The 12,964-nt window shown below is 40.6% G+C and overlaps 1 protein-coding gene across 4 annotated transcripts in view; it reads left to right on the forward strand.

The window, feature by feature from the left end:
* Positions 1–12,964, forward strand: part of MCOLN2 (mucolipin TRP cation channel 2) — a 59,584-nt gene that overhangs the window by 2,696 nt on the left and 43,924 nt on the right. The window contains exon 2 of one of the 4 annotated variants that reach the window (XM_047794194.1): positions 692–772. The exons of the other annotated variants lie outside the window; for them this stretch is intronic. The gene's annotated coding sequence lies outside the window, so the exon portion shown is untranslated. The remainder of the gene's footprint in view (positions 1–691; positions 773–12,964) is intronic. 4 annotated transcript variants of the gene reach the window in all.

Consider the following 12,964-nt stretch of genomic DNA (forward strand, 5'->3'; position numbering starts at 1 on the left):
TTTCCATGAAGAAGCCATTGTAATAATGCCAATTTCATTTAATCTCCTGCACATACAAACTGGTAGATCTCCTGCACATACAAACTGATGAAGTGTTTGAGGAGGCCATGTTCATTTCTCCTAAGAAGGAGTATATCAAAAGCATTGTTTGTAACGATAAATACACCTAAAATATGTTAACTAAGCACATAGGAAGAGTAGGGAGACACATTCTGTACAGAGTGGCAGAAAATACAGAACTGAAATTCAGGGTGATCATACGTGACAGCCAACCCCTTTGGCTTGGCCTCCATCAGTGAAATGAAACCCAGAATAAGACAATTCATAAAACAGTGGACAAACAGGTGGCTTCTTGTGGCTACAATCTTCAAAGTGGCCAAAATAGTAGCTAGAGAAAACACTTTGACTATGAAAACTAAAAGTGGAATCTTCTCTGAAGCTTGGCTGTTGTCTTTAGCCAAGGCCTGGTCTCCAAGTGTCATTTCCCAAGAATGAGGTCACCGTTCAGTGAGCTCTTACATCATATGTTCTGGGCCTCATGAAGAAAAGTAATTTTGTTTTCAGAGTTCATTTTCTTTATCAAACCAAAGTATTCTCTTCAGTGTCAGATGGGTAAAGCAATGATTTGGTGTGTTTACATATTTGTTTGCTTTGGCAATCACCTAGGGTTTTTCCTTCCCACATTCCTCAGCCTGCCTGTAGCTGAGAGTTCTACTCTGTTTTGAGCTTGGGTCCCACCTCGTCTTCCCTGGTGTGACAAGAGAGCTTTCGGGTATGTTGCCAATAGATATTTCTTTCCTTTTTTTGGGGGGGGGGGACTGCTTCCTTTCTTTTCCTTTGAAAGTTTGTGTTTTTGCTATCTTCCCTTGAAGACATTTAATGTTTTCAGTCTAAACTAACTGTTAGACAATAATTGGTCCCTAGTGAGGCTAGTGATTCTGGAAAATTGTCCTTGGTGTAATTCCAGGAGGCCCACAATTTAAAGGGTGGGCTTTAAGAAAATCCAAGCACCTGTAGGAACTAGAGGGAACTGCTAGAGATAGTGTGAATCTAGGGGTTCCCTGACTGGCACTGAGGTGGGCTTGTCTGGCAATAAGGGAAACTCATCCAGTGGTTTGAGGAAAAAATGGTAACTTTAGTTTAGTTACAACTTTATAACTTATTGAAAATGTTAAAGAAAGCAAAATGTATCGGATGCCATAATACCAGTCATCTTTTCCAGTTTTGACTGGTCATTTGGAATGCTGTATTGCTGAGAAATGGAGTTTTGCTTTACTTTTTCTCTGACCCTGGGAGCTGATTCTTTAATATGAAGGATAGGAGGTATGGCTTGTTCAGAACAAGCACTTTAAGAAGTTCCTGTTGTGGCTCAGCAGTAACAAACCCAAATAATATCCATGAGGACATGGGTTCAATCCCTGGCCTCGCTCAGTGGGTTAAGGATCCAGCATTGCTGTGAAGTGTGGTATAGGTTGCAGAGAAGCTCAGATCCTCTAGCTCCGATTCCAATCATAGCCTGGGAACTTCCATATGCCGCTAGTGCGGCCCTAAAGACACTGAAAAAAGAAACCAACCTCTAGTTCTGCTTTCCTGCTGGCCCTGAGGCAGCAAAGTGGTGATGGGAGATGATTTTATAGGAACTTGGTGGCACAGTTGTCTTTAGGGAAATTCCTGAAAGTTGTCATCTTTTATGGGAGGCTCTAGAGGAAAAGGAAAAGGCCCTGCGGTCTTCTCTGGGTACTTCTCAGAATTGAATGACCATGTCACTTATGTTCTGAAAGCTGTGCCAGAAAGGTAACTAAGGTGGTAACTAAGGTTTCTTTCTTTGACTTTTTTTTTTCCCCTTTAACTTCCTTTAACTGGAGCCCAACTACCTCAGAACTTGAGCTATATGGATAATTCTTCCTTTCTCTTTTGAGATTAGCAAATCATGAGAAAATCAGTTCATGTAGGGGTTGGAGTGAAAGAAAACAAACAAACAAACAAAAAAAACATGTGGAAATTGCTGGGATTGGGTAAAAATCTTCCACCTGTCAGATTGCCCTGGGAGCAAACATGATCCATTCATCCTGGAGCCAACATGATTATTGCTGTAGAAATGTTGAGTTTTATTTAGTCTCTGTATTTACTTCCCCTACTCTTCCCCTCCCATCCACCACATACAAACTAAGGGCAGGGAAATATTTGATTACCTGATTTGTATTATAGGCTCTTTGAAATAGCTTTCTTTTTTTTTTTTTTTTTTTTTTTTTGCTTTGCTTTTTGGGGCCACATCTGCAGCATATGGAAGTTCTCAGGCTAGGGGTCAAATCAGAACTGCAGCTCCCAGCCCATACCACAGCCACAGCAACACCAGAGCTGAGCCACACCTACACCAGATTCAGATCCTTAACCCACTGAGGGAGGCCAGGGATTGGACCCACATCCTCATGGATACTAGTCAGATTCTTAACCCTCTGAACCACAACAGGAACTCCTGAAATAGTTTGTTTTAACTCATAATGGTAACTCAAGAATTCACATGTTGATTACCAAAAACCAAGAAAATATCAGAGTTCCCTGGTTGCTCAGCTCATGTTGTCACTGCTGTGGCTCAGGTTTGATCCCAGGCCTGGGAACTTCCACATGCTATGGGCATGGCCAATAAAAAGAAAATGTAAATATGGAAAACTTGAAAAAGCAAATGAAAATTACCTATGATACTACTCCAAAGAGATTTCCCATCTTATTTTTTTTCTGGCTTATGCACTTCTAGACTTTTAAAATGTCTCTGTATAGAAATAAATGTCCAGTACACCTTTTTTGGAAAAATGAGACCTCAATATGTTTATTTTGTAACTTTGAAAAATTTAACAATATGTCATAGACATCTTTAAGTCAATACAAAGTTACAAATAGGTTTGCAGTGAACATTTTTGTAACCATCTTTTTGACTGGTTATTTAAACACTGGTCATGTAAATCCACGGAACTTTTACTCCTACATCAGATACTCTTCTAGATGCTGTCCAAGTGCCCTGAAAAATTTATATTTCCTTTCAATAGAAGGGTGTGTGGTTTTTTTTTTTTTCATTATGGATGAATGAAGTTTAAGATAGATTTTTTACCAATATGACTTAGGAAATTTTTGTTGTTGTTGTTATTAAATATTCATTGGCCTGTTCAGACCCTTGCCTGAGTTGGCCTTTTCTTATTAATAATTTGGAGCTCTCTTCAGTTAATAGATAGTCAACTTTTGCCTGCTTAAATATATTGTAGACATTTTCCCCAGTTTGTCTTTTAATTTTTTGAAGTCTTAAATTTTTGTATTAAGATCCGTCAGCCATTTTTGTTGGTTTCTGAATTTTCTCACATGTAGAAAGGCAAGTTAAATTATATTTTTAAAAATCCTAGGGAGTTCCTGTCATGGTGCATCGGAAACAAGTCTGACTAGGAACTATGAGGTTGCAGGTTCAATCCCTGGCCTCAATGGGTTAAGGATCTGGTATTACCGTGAGCTGTGGTGTAGGTTGCAGCCTCAGCTCGCATCCGTCATTACTGTGGCTGTGGCGTAGGCTGGCAGCTACAGCTCCTGTTAGATCCCTAGCCTGGGAACCTCCATGTGCCACGAGTGCGGCCCTAAAAAAAAAAAAAGACAAAAGACCAAATAAATAAATAAATAAATAATCCTATTTCATGTTTCTATCAGTTTTATTTTTTTAATGTGTCTGAGTTTAATTTTTGCATTTGGTTTGAGGGAGGACTCTGACTTTCTCTTTCCCCAGTGGATTGCAAGTTTTTATGATAACAATTCATTGAATAATTTGTTCTTTGGAAAGACTTTAAAAAAAATGTAAATGTAATGTATGCATGTAAGGATAACTTGATCCCCTTGCTGTACAGTTGGAAAATAAAATAAATATTAATTGAAACAAAATAAGATTTTTTTTTATCAAAAAACTTGAAACTAAATTACGTAAAACCTTCTAATGTATCTTGGCTAAGCAAGACTTTTCAGTATATTTCTTTTTTTTGGTCTTTTTTTTTGTCTTTTTGCCATTTTCTTGGGCCACTCCCACAGCGTATGGAGGTTCCCAGGCTGGGGGTCGAATCGGAGCCGTAGCCACCGGCCTATGCCAGGGCCACAGCAATGCCAGATCTGAGCTGCGTCCACAACCTACACCACAGTTCACAGATCCCTAACCCACTGAGCAAGGCCAGGGATCAAACCCACAACCTCGTGATTCCTAGTCGGATTCGTTAACCACTGAGCCATGACAGGAACTCCTTTTCAGTATGTTTCTAATTCAATTTTTTACATCAATATTTTAGATTTTCTATTGTTGTGTATTGTTTTTATTATATTTTTCATTGTTTTATTATTATTTGATCCTAACGGGTACTGGCAGAGGAAAAGTTCACATAGTTAGGGTTATCATCTCCTTCGCTGACTCATATCTTTTTTCCAAGAGTATTCACTGAACACCTATGACATGCAAGGTACTCTGCTGTATGCTGGGGGATGTAGGGATAAACAAGACCAAGACTGGGCCTTCATGAAATTCTCTTGTAGGCAAGACCAATAAAGATTACAATCTCAATTATGAAAAGAATGAATTGATGAAAGAGGCAGTGGGAGAGGCCTCTTTTAATAGAGTTGTCAAGGAGACTCCTCTATTTTTTTTCTTTTTAAAGCCTGCCTGCAGCATATGGAAGTTCCCAGGCTTGGAGTCGAATGGGAACTACAGCTGCTGGCCTACACCACAGCACAGCAACTGGGGATCCAGGCACGTCTGCCACCTACACCGCAGTTCATGGCAATGCCAAATCCTTAACCCACTGAGTGAGGCCAGATATCGAACCCACATCCTCATGGATGCTAGTCAGGTTCATAACCCGCTGAGCCACAGTGGGACTCCAAGGAGCCTACTCTAAAGAGGTGAGAAGTGAAGGCAAGAAGGTTCTGAACATACAGAGAATTGGGGGACTAGAAGTAGAGTCGATGAAATAGCAAGTGCACATGCCCAGGGCCAGGAAGGAGGTGCTGGAAGGTATCAAGTGATAAGGAAGGGGAAGAGAAGACAGGAGACTTAGAGGACTGGATTTCAGTCTGAGAGCAGGAAGAAGCCACTTCACAGCAGGGGAGTTAAATGTCTTAGACTTTTAGAATTTCTCCTCTGGCTACTATGTGGAGAATTGGGAAACTGTTACAGTTGTTCAGTGAGAGGTTATGATACCTGGACCAGGGAGACTGCAGTGGATACTGAGAGAAGGGGACCACTCTATATAGTGTTCTGAAGGAAGGCTTGATTGAGTGGGTGTGGAGGTTGAAGAAAAGGAGAAATCAAGGCATGACTCTGGAGCAAAAGTTCCTGTACTGTGCTGCACATCGAATTGCCTGGTAAAGCTTTTCAAAACCTCAACGCCCAGATTATACCTGGGCATCATTAATTAAATCAGAATGTCTAGGGGCTAGAAGTCAGGCACTGAAAAATTCCCAGGTGATGACTAGGCAGCCAGTAGCATCCAGTGTTCAGGAGTATTGACAGAATGAGGGGTTGCAGCTGCAACATCTGGATGAATGTGTGTGATCAGGGCATTGAGCAGCTGTGTGAAGAGGGTGGAGGATTAGTATGAGAAACCTATTAGTCATGTGGGTGGAGTTTCAAAGAAGAGGTTGGATAAGGGAGTCTGTTCAAGAGAGAGATTTGCTGGAGATACAAATGTGAAAGTCTACATCATGTGGATAGTATTTAAAGCCACAGGACTCCATGAACTCTTCCAGAAGGGAGTTTAGAGGATAAACAAGCCCTGGACTGTGTCCTGAGGCACTCTGGCATCTGGAAGTCAGATGGAAGAGGAGCCAATGAAAGAGATTCAGAAAAGCCCAATGAGGAAGGAAGAAAACTGGGGAAATGGGATGTCCTAGAAGTGAAGAGAAGAGCTTGTTCCAGGGACACAGCAGTCAGCTGGATCAAGTGCTGCCCAGCCACCAAGCCAAGACCTGAGAGGTGGCTGTTAGGATTTGCAACAGGAGATAGTTCCTTCTGAGCAGGTTTAGAATGGATATCCAGTATTTGCTCTAAAGAATCTGAAGCACAAAAATGCCAGGAGGGAGTCAATGTTGGGTTCATTCCATCACATGGCTTTATTTGTTTTTTTCCTTCTCATTTCAATAACATGACCATTTGGAAATCTCCTGAATTTGTGGACTGGGATGCTGTGGCCTGCCAAATCATCACATTGTTTTAAATTTAAAAGTTATGTTTGAAACATTAGTTTGTTTGAACATCACACTTTTCTCTTTCTTGGCTCTTTAAGAAAGCTTAATTCAGACATCAAGAAGGGATACTGGACAAAGATTCTTACTGGATCCTTGGATCCAGTTCTTGCTCTAAATTGGATTCTTATAGTTGGGCAAGTTGCAACATCAAGGCACTGTAGTTATGTCGTTTGTAAAATGAAGAGAACAGCAAAGGAAATTTCTCAGGTAAGGCTTTCAAACCAGGTGCACATTAGAACCACTTGGGGAGCTTTTTAAAATCCCTGGTGCCCAGACTATACCCACATCATACAAGCCAGAGTCTCTGAGGGGGAAACTGGGCATCAGTACTTTTGAGACACCCCAGGTGACTGGGTGTGCAACATGGGCCAGGTTCGTCATTAACAATAGTAGATTTAGTCAACATTTTAAATACTTTCTTGATAAATCTGGGTTTTTTCCTCACCTTTTTTTCAGATCAGATTTGCTTTTCATCTCCTTTTAACACATGGCCAACACAGATTTTATTAGGGGACTGTTAGCTCTCCCATTTTCTTGATGTTAATTTAGGCTTATATTGATTTTACAAGCAGTCAGTGTTTTGCAAGAATCTTTATGTTCCTTAGGCATTTTGTGAGGGTTAACCAAAATGGGTAATATACTCTAAAATATGCTTAAGCGGGCCCAAATAGGTCCTAAGTGGTGGGAATATGTTGAAATCCAGTGATGGCACCACTTCAACACCAGGAACCTTCTAGGAACTTTCACTCTTCCCCCAGATCACCTTGTGAACCCAAAATGAAATAGAAGCATCTGGCCTTTTGACTACGTGAGGGTATCTTAGCTGTGTAATAATTCATACATTGAAACTTGAAAAATCTTAACTTCTCTTTGCTCAGTTAATACAATTAGAAGTCCCAACCCTTTCTTCTCACACTCAGTGGATGTCCTGCAAACCCACCTTGTATGTACATACCCCACTTTGGAGGCCACTGCAATAGAAAACAAACTTTCACATCCCTTTTTGAGGATAAAGGTCATACAAGCTGAAAAGCAGTAGCCGTCTGAGCTGGTTCCTTATTTGCTGCGCAGCTTGTGATAACAGGAACAAGGTACCATCACTGAAACTGCTGTGTACATTTTTCCGAGGCAAAGGTCAAAGCCTACACAGGTTCCATGGGGGTTTATGAGGTTAAGAATTACTGGGAATTTGTCCTGTTTTGCTTTTCTCAAAACTTCAAGCTTCCATAGACTCTTTTAGTCATTGATTTGGTAAAGCTGGAATTGCCCTTGGTCTTAAAATGATAAGCCTTAAATGATCTCTAATGAGTTTCTTTCCTGACTTCTCCCCACAGTATTAGTGTCAGGCTTCCTTCCTAAATCTTATTTACTTTTCCCCTCCAGCTTCTCTAGCTTTTCCTTAGCCCACCATATAGGTGACTTACCATTCTGTACCAGGTCTTACATTTATTCTTACAAATGATGGGGTTTTTTTTTCCTTTGATATCTGGATCTTTGTGACATTTATTAAGCTTCTATAAATCTAGGCCATATATTTCCTGTAGTTTAGTAAGAACAAAAATCATTCATTAAGAGTCATGATTGCTCTTATTTCTTTCCTGCAGCTTCAGTTGTGCAACTGCCCTATAGTTAATTGATGAATCGGTGAAATTTAGACCTTCATTGATTTCTGTTCCTAAACTCTTTTTATTGTGTAGTCACTTTCACTTCCCCTGATGGTGTTCCTACCAGTTAGCAGCTCTCTATCCTTTTCTAAACCTGTTGGTGATTTTTCATCATTTGTGATGGAAGTTGAAGTATTTCTCCTGATGATCCAATTCTTGCTGACCAGACTGTAATCACAGCATTCAAGCCTCCTGGACCAAACATTCAGCCCAGAGCTCAGCTCTGGAGGGTGTTGAATAAATGTGTGTCAAATGTGGGAATGTTTTAGACTTAGGATATTGTCCTGGCTCTCTTTTGTTTCTTAGTTTTTCCTCTTTTCACTTAGCACTATTTTTTGGCAGTATCATATTTTTGTTATAGCAATAAGATGTCAGGTTGTGTTTGTGCATGTGTATGTGCATGTTTAATGCCTTTCACCTACCAGGGAACTGGGGAAAACCTACAAACTGAGAGGAGCAGGGCCAGAGGGAACCTTCAGAAAAGTAAAGTTTAGAAAGCTTACATACGTGCATTTTCCTTGAGATGCCAGAACCTTTGAACCAAATTATCATTAATATTTTTTCTGTATTTCTATCACTCTATCATCAGGTGTTCACATTTGGCTGGTACTATCCTATATTGCAACTATTGGCTCCTGTATGCTTCAGGGGAAATTTTTTCATGCTAGCTTTTTCATTTTTCTTTTTATTCTTCACAGTGCTAGGAGTACTACAGCTGTTTTCTGAATACCTAAGTGAAAAACTTTGGGAAGGGTATAGCTGTATAAACCATTTAACACTCATCCCCAAGATCATTATCTGCTACTTTGCATTTTTTTTCCCTTGTCAGAGACTTACCTTCTTAATAAGATCTCGTAGGGTAATGTTAGCATCGGTTATTATTTCTTTCCTTTTTTTTTTTTGTCACACCCATGACGTGTGCAAGTTCCTGGGCCAGTGATGGAACCCACAGCCACAGCACTAACCAGAGCCACAGCAGTTACAACATGGGACCCTTAACCCACTGAGCTACTGGGGAACTCCAGTTATCATTTCTTAAACATTTAGTGGCCACGGGGTTCCCATGATGGATCAGTGGTTAACGAATCTGACTAGTATCCACGAGGATGCAGGTTTGATCCCTGGCCTCGCTCAGTGGGTTAAGGATCCGGCGTTGCCATGAACTGTGGTGTAGGTCACAGATGTGGCTCGGATCTGGCATTGCTGTGGCTGTGGCGTAGGCCGTGACTATAGCTCCAATTAGACCCCTAGCCTGGGTACCTCCATATGCCATGGGGGTGGCCCTAAAAAGCAATAAAATAAAATAAAATAAAATAAAATAAAATAAAATAAAATAAAATAAAATAAAATAAAATAAAAAACTTAGTGGTCATATAAGTTGAGGAAACCAGTAGCTGGAAGAGTTGCTTAAAACCTCTGGAAGAGTTGAGCTACATCAGTACCCTTCTCTCTGTGTCAGGGCGTTCAGAACATACTTCAATTAGAGCACTTAACACATTTTATTATACCTTTATCTCTTCATATCTTTCTGAGCTCTTATCTCTGGCAGAGCTTAGCTGACAGGTGTTCACCGAGCACTTGACGTGCTGTGCTGTGTCTCACACCACTCTTTTTGAGAAAACAACATCCTCTTTCTTCAGTACAGTGTTTCTCATGCTAGAGGCTGGAGTTTGTACAGGGAGGAATTTCCATGGCCTTATTCTCAGTTCTCAGGGTTCTATCACAGCTTTTCAGAGACTGTTTTCATTTTACTGAATGAAGAGACGTGAATCATCAGGATGAACACATTAGCAACACAGATCCACTAAAGTGCTGGTGGTTAACGCTGAATTTGGTCTTGCTCAAACAGGCATCACATTCTCCGGAGTTTGAAAGTCTGTGTTGGAGGATGTGGTTCTCAGGCTCAGTTAAGAAGCCACCTCCTTCTTAGAAATGCCTCCCTCGGTGCTTTTCCTCAAGTGCCCCACAGCTCTCAGCACACAGGGTATTAAGAAGGGTCACATGATTCTCCCTCTGGCTCTCTGAACCCCTCTCCCCAGAGGTGTCTTCTGCTTCCACACTTTCTGCATGTGCGTTACTAGATCCACTGAGCTATTTGATGACTTGTGAATTTACACACACAAGTCTGTCTCTCCCACCCTGTGCTGAGCATCTGAAGTTCCAGGAACCTATTCAGCTTTGTGTCCTGAGCACCCAGTGCAGTCTCTCAGCACACTAAGTTTTCAGTGAATTGGTTGGATTGAATCAAGCGGTAACTCTAGCAGAGGCAGGGGAAAAACTTTTAAAAAGTCTTCCTATTCTTTTGAAATGAGACTCATTTTAGCCATTGATTTTTGCTTTCTCGAAGTCTTTTGTTTTTCCTAATTTTCTCTTAAAGATATTTTTAGCTATATTTGTTTTTAAACGTGGTGAGCATGGTTGTTTTCTAATCTCGGCCTGATTCCGATACACTTTGCCCTGTTTCTGCTATTTCTAGGTTGGTCGCTTCATGTTCCTTGGTTTTCTCATAGGCCTAGCATGAAAATCTGGAGAGGTCTGCATGTGTTTACAGGAAACGAAGGGCAATCCCAGGCTGGAGTCTCCTAAACCAAGCAAGCCCACCTTTGACATGCCCTGGCTCACCCAGGCACAAGGTTCAAAGGGCTGGGTTGTGGCCATCATTTATCAGTATGGTTCCCCTTTCCTTTCCCTTTCCCTCCCTCCTTCCTTCCTTCCTTCCTTCCTTCCTTCCAGCAGGAGTCTTCTGAATAACCTAGCCTACTTTAAGACGCTTCCTGTTTTAAGAAAGAGAAATCTAACGTAAACTGGCTTAAGCCCCAAAGGGTGTTTATTGGCTCAAATTGAAAGTCTTAGAATGATGACTTCAGGCACAGCTGGATCCAGGAATTCAACCATTGTCATTAGGCAGTCTTGTCTGTTCCTCTGTGTTGGCTCCACTCTTTGGCAGTCTCTCCTATGATGGCTTCTAGGAACTCTAGACTCATGCGCTATGCTTTTAAGTGTGTGATCCCCAAACTTTACTGATTATGCATTCAACAGTAAAAGTTAAGCACATATCCTCAATGTGTATGTATTTATTTGTAAATTATATGCTACCATATAACACTGTTATTCTACATGTTATATTAATTATTAGTAGAGTTCAATTTTTTCAGTTTTAAGATGAAGAATGAAATAAAACTGCTAATATTTTCTCTTCTCTCAAAGGATTGTTCTGCTCTCCCCACTTTGGGGACTACTTGCTAGGAAGACTACACCTCTTCCATCAGTCACAGTTAGAGTCCTGTGAACCCATCTCATTGTTCTTATTGGCCTAACTTGAGTCATGTGCCCATTCCTGAGTCTGGAGCCCTTGAAATAGTAAAAGCAAAATTTTACTAATATAAAATGAACAAATATCTGAATAGACATAGAAAGGTGCTATTTTAACCTTTTTAAGGTATTTATATTTTGGAATCAGATAATCACTGATATATCATCCAAAAAAGGAGACATAATTCTTCTTTCAGTGTGAGTTATAAAACAGGGATTCTTTATTTATTTTTTTATTTTTTAGGACTATACTAGGTAATTTTTATTGAAAATCTCCCCACAAGAAAATTCTGGGCTCAGATGCTTTCACTAAGGAATTCCAGCAAGCATTTAAAAAATATCACTAATCCTTCAAAGACTCTTCTAGAAAACAAAGGAGAAGGAAACACTTCCCAACTTACTCCAGGGGATCAGAATTCATCTGGTAGCAAAGGGAGGCAGAGATGTCACAAGAAAACAACCAAAAACCCATTATCACTCATATATAAGAAAAGAGATCTTCCATTTCCACAACAATTTAATTCTATTAGTCTATACCGAATTTCTGCAATTCTACACCTAGAGTATCATGAAAGTATCCCATCTAATTTTTTTACTAGTCCAATGACAGGTGAATGCTATATGTCAAGATGTAGGAATTGACAAGTCTTGCAAATAAAATCCTATTTTTCTGATTTTGATAATGGCCATTTTGAATCAGATGGGTAGCTATGTGTAAAGGTAGGCAATAGACGGTTCCAAGTAATTTTCAGATTTGTAAGTGAAAAGGAATCCACTGGTTGGAGAGAGTTTTGCTTGTAAGAATGGGTAAGGCATGTGAACAGAAAGTATTATTGAGATGCTTTCTGATGGACAGGCTGTTCCGTGTATTTTATTTTATTTTATTTTATTTTATTTTATTTTATTTTATTTTATTTATTTATTTATTTATTTATTTATTTATTTATTTATTTATCTTTTTCAGGGCTTCACCTGCAGCATATGGAGGTTCCCAGGCTAGGGGTCCAATCGGAGCTATGGCTGCCGGCCTACACCACCACCACAGCCACAGCAATGCCAGATCCGAGCCACATCTGCGACCTACACAGCTCACGGCAATGCTGGATCCTTGACCCACTGAGCAAGGCCAGGGATCAAACCCTCGTCCTCATGGGTGCTAGTCAGGTTCGTTAACCACTGAACCACGACGGGAACTCCTGTGTATTTTAAAATTGATGTTCAGGAGTTCCTATTGTGGCTCATCAGTCACAAACCTGATTAGCAACAAAGAAGATCAGAGAGTTAAGAATCTGGCGTCACCAAAAGCTGTGGCATAGGTCGAAGATGCTGCTCAATCCAGCTTACTGTGGCTGTGGCATAGGTCAGCAGCTGCAGGTCCAATTCAGCCCTAAGCCTGGGAACTTCCATATGCCACAGATGTGGCCCTAAAAAAATAAACAGACAAAAGATAAAACAATAATATAAATAAATAAAAATTGAGGAGTTCCCGTCATGGCGCAGTGGTTAAAGAACCGGATTAGCATCCATGATGTTGTGGGTTTGATCCCTGGCCTCACTCAGTGAATTAAGGATCCGTCCGGCATTGGCGTGAGCTGTGGTGTAGGTCGCAGATGAGGCTCAGATTCCACATTGCTGCGACTGGCGTTGGCCAGCAGCTACAGCTCCAATTGGACCCCTAGCCTGAGAACCTCCATATGCCCGCAGGTGCAGCCCTAGAAAAAACAAAA

Source organism: Phacochoerus africanus, chromosome 8 (genome assembly GCF_016906955.1).
Source record: "Phacochoerus africanus isolate WHEZ1 chromosome 8, ROS_Pafr_v1, whole genome shotgun sequence".
In the NCBI taxonomy this organism is placed as follows: Eukaryota; Metazoa; Chordata; class Mammalia; order Artiodactyla; family Suidae; genus Phacochoerus; species Phacochoerus africanus.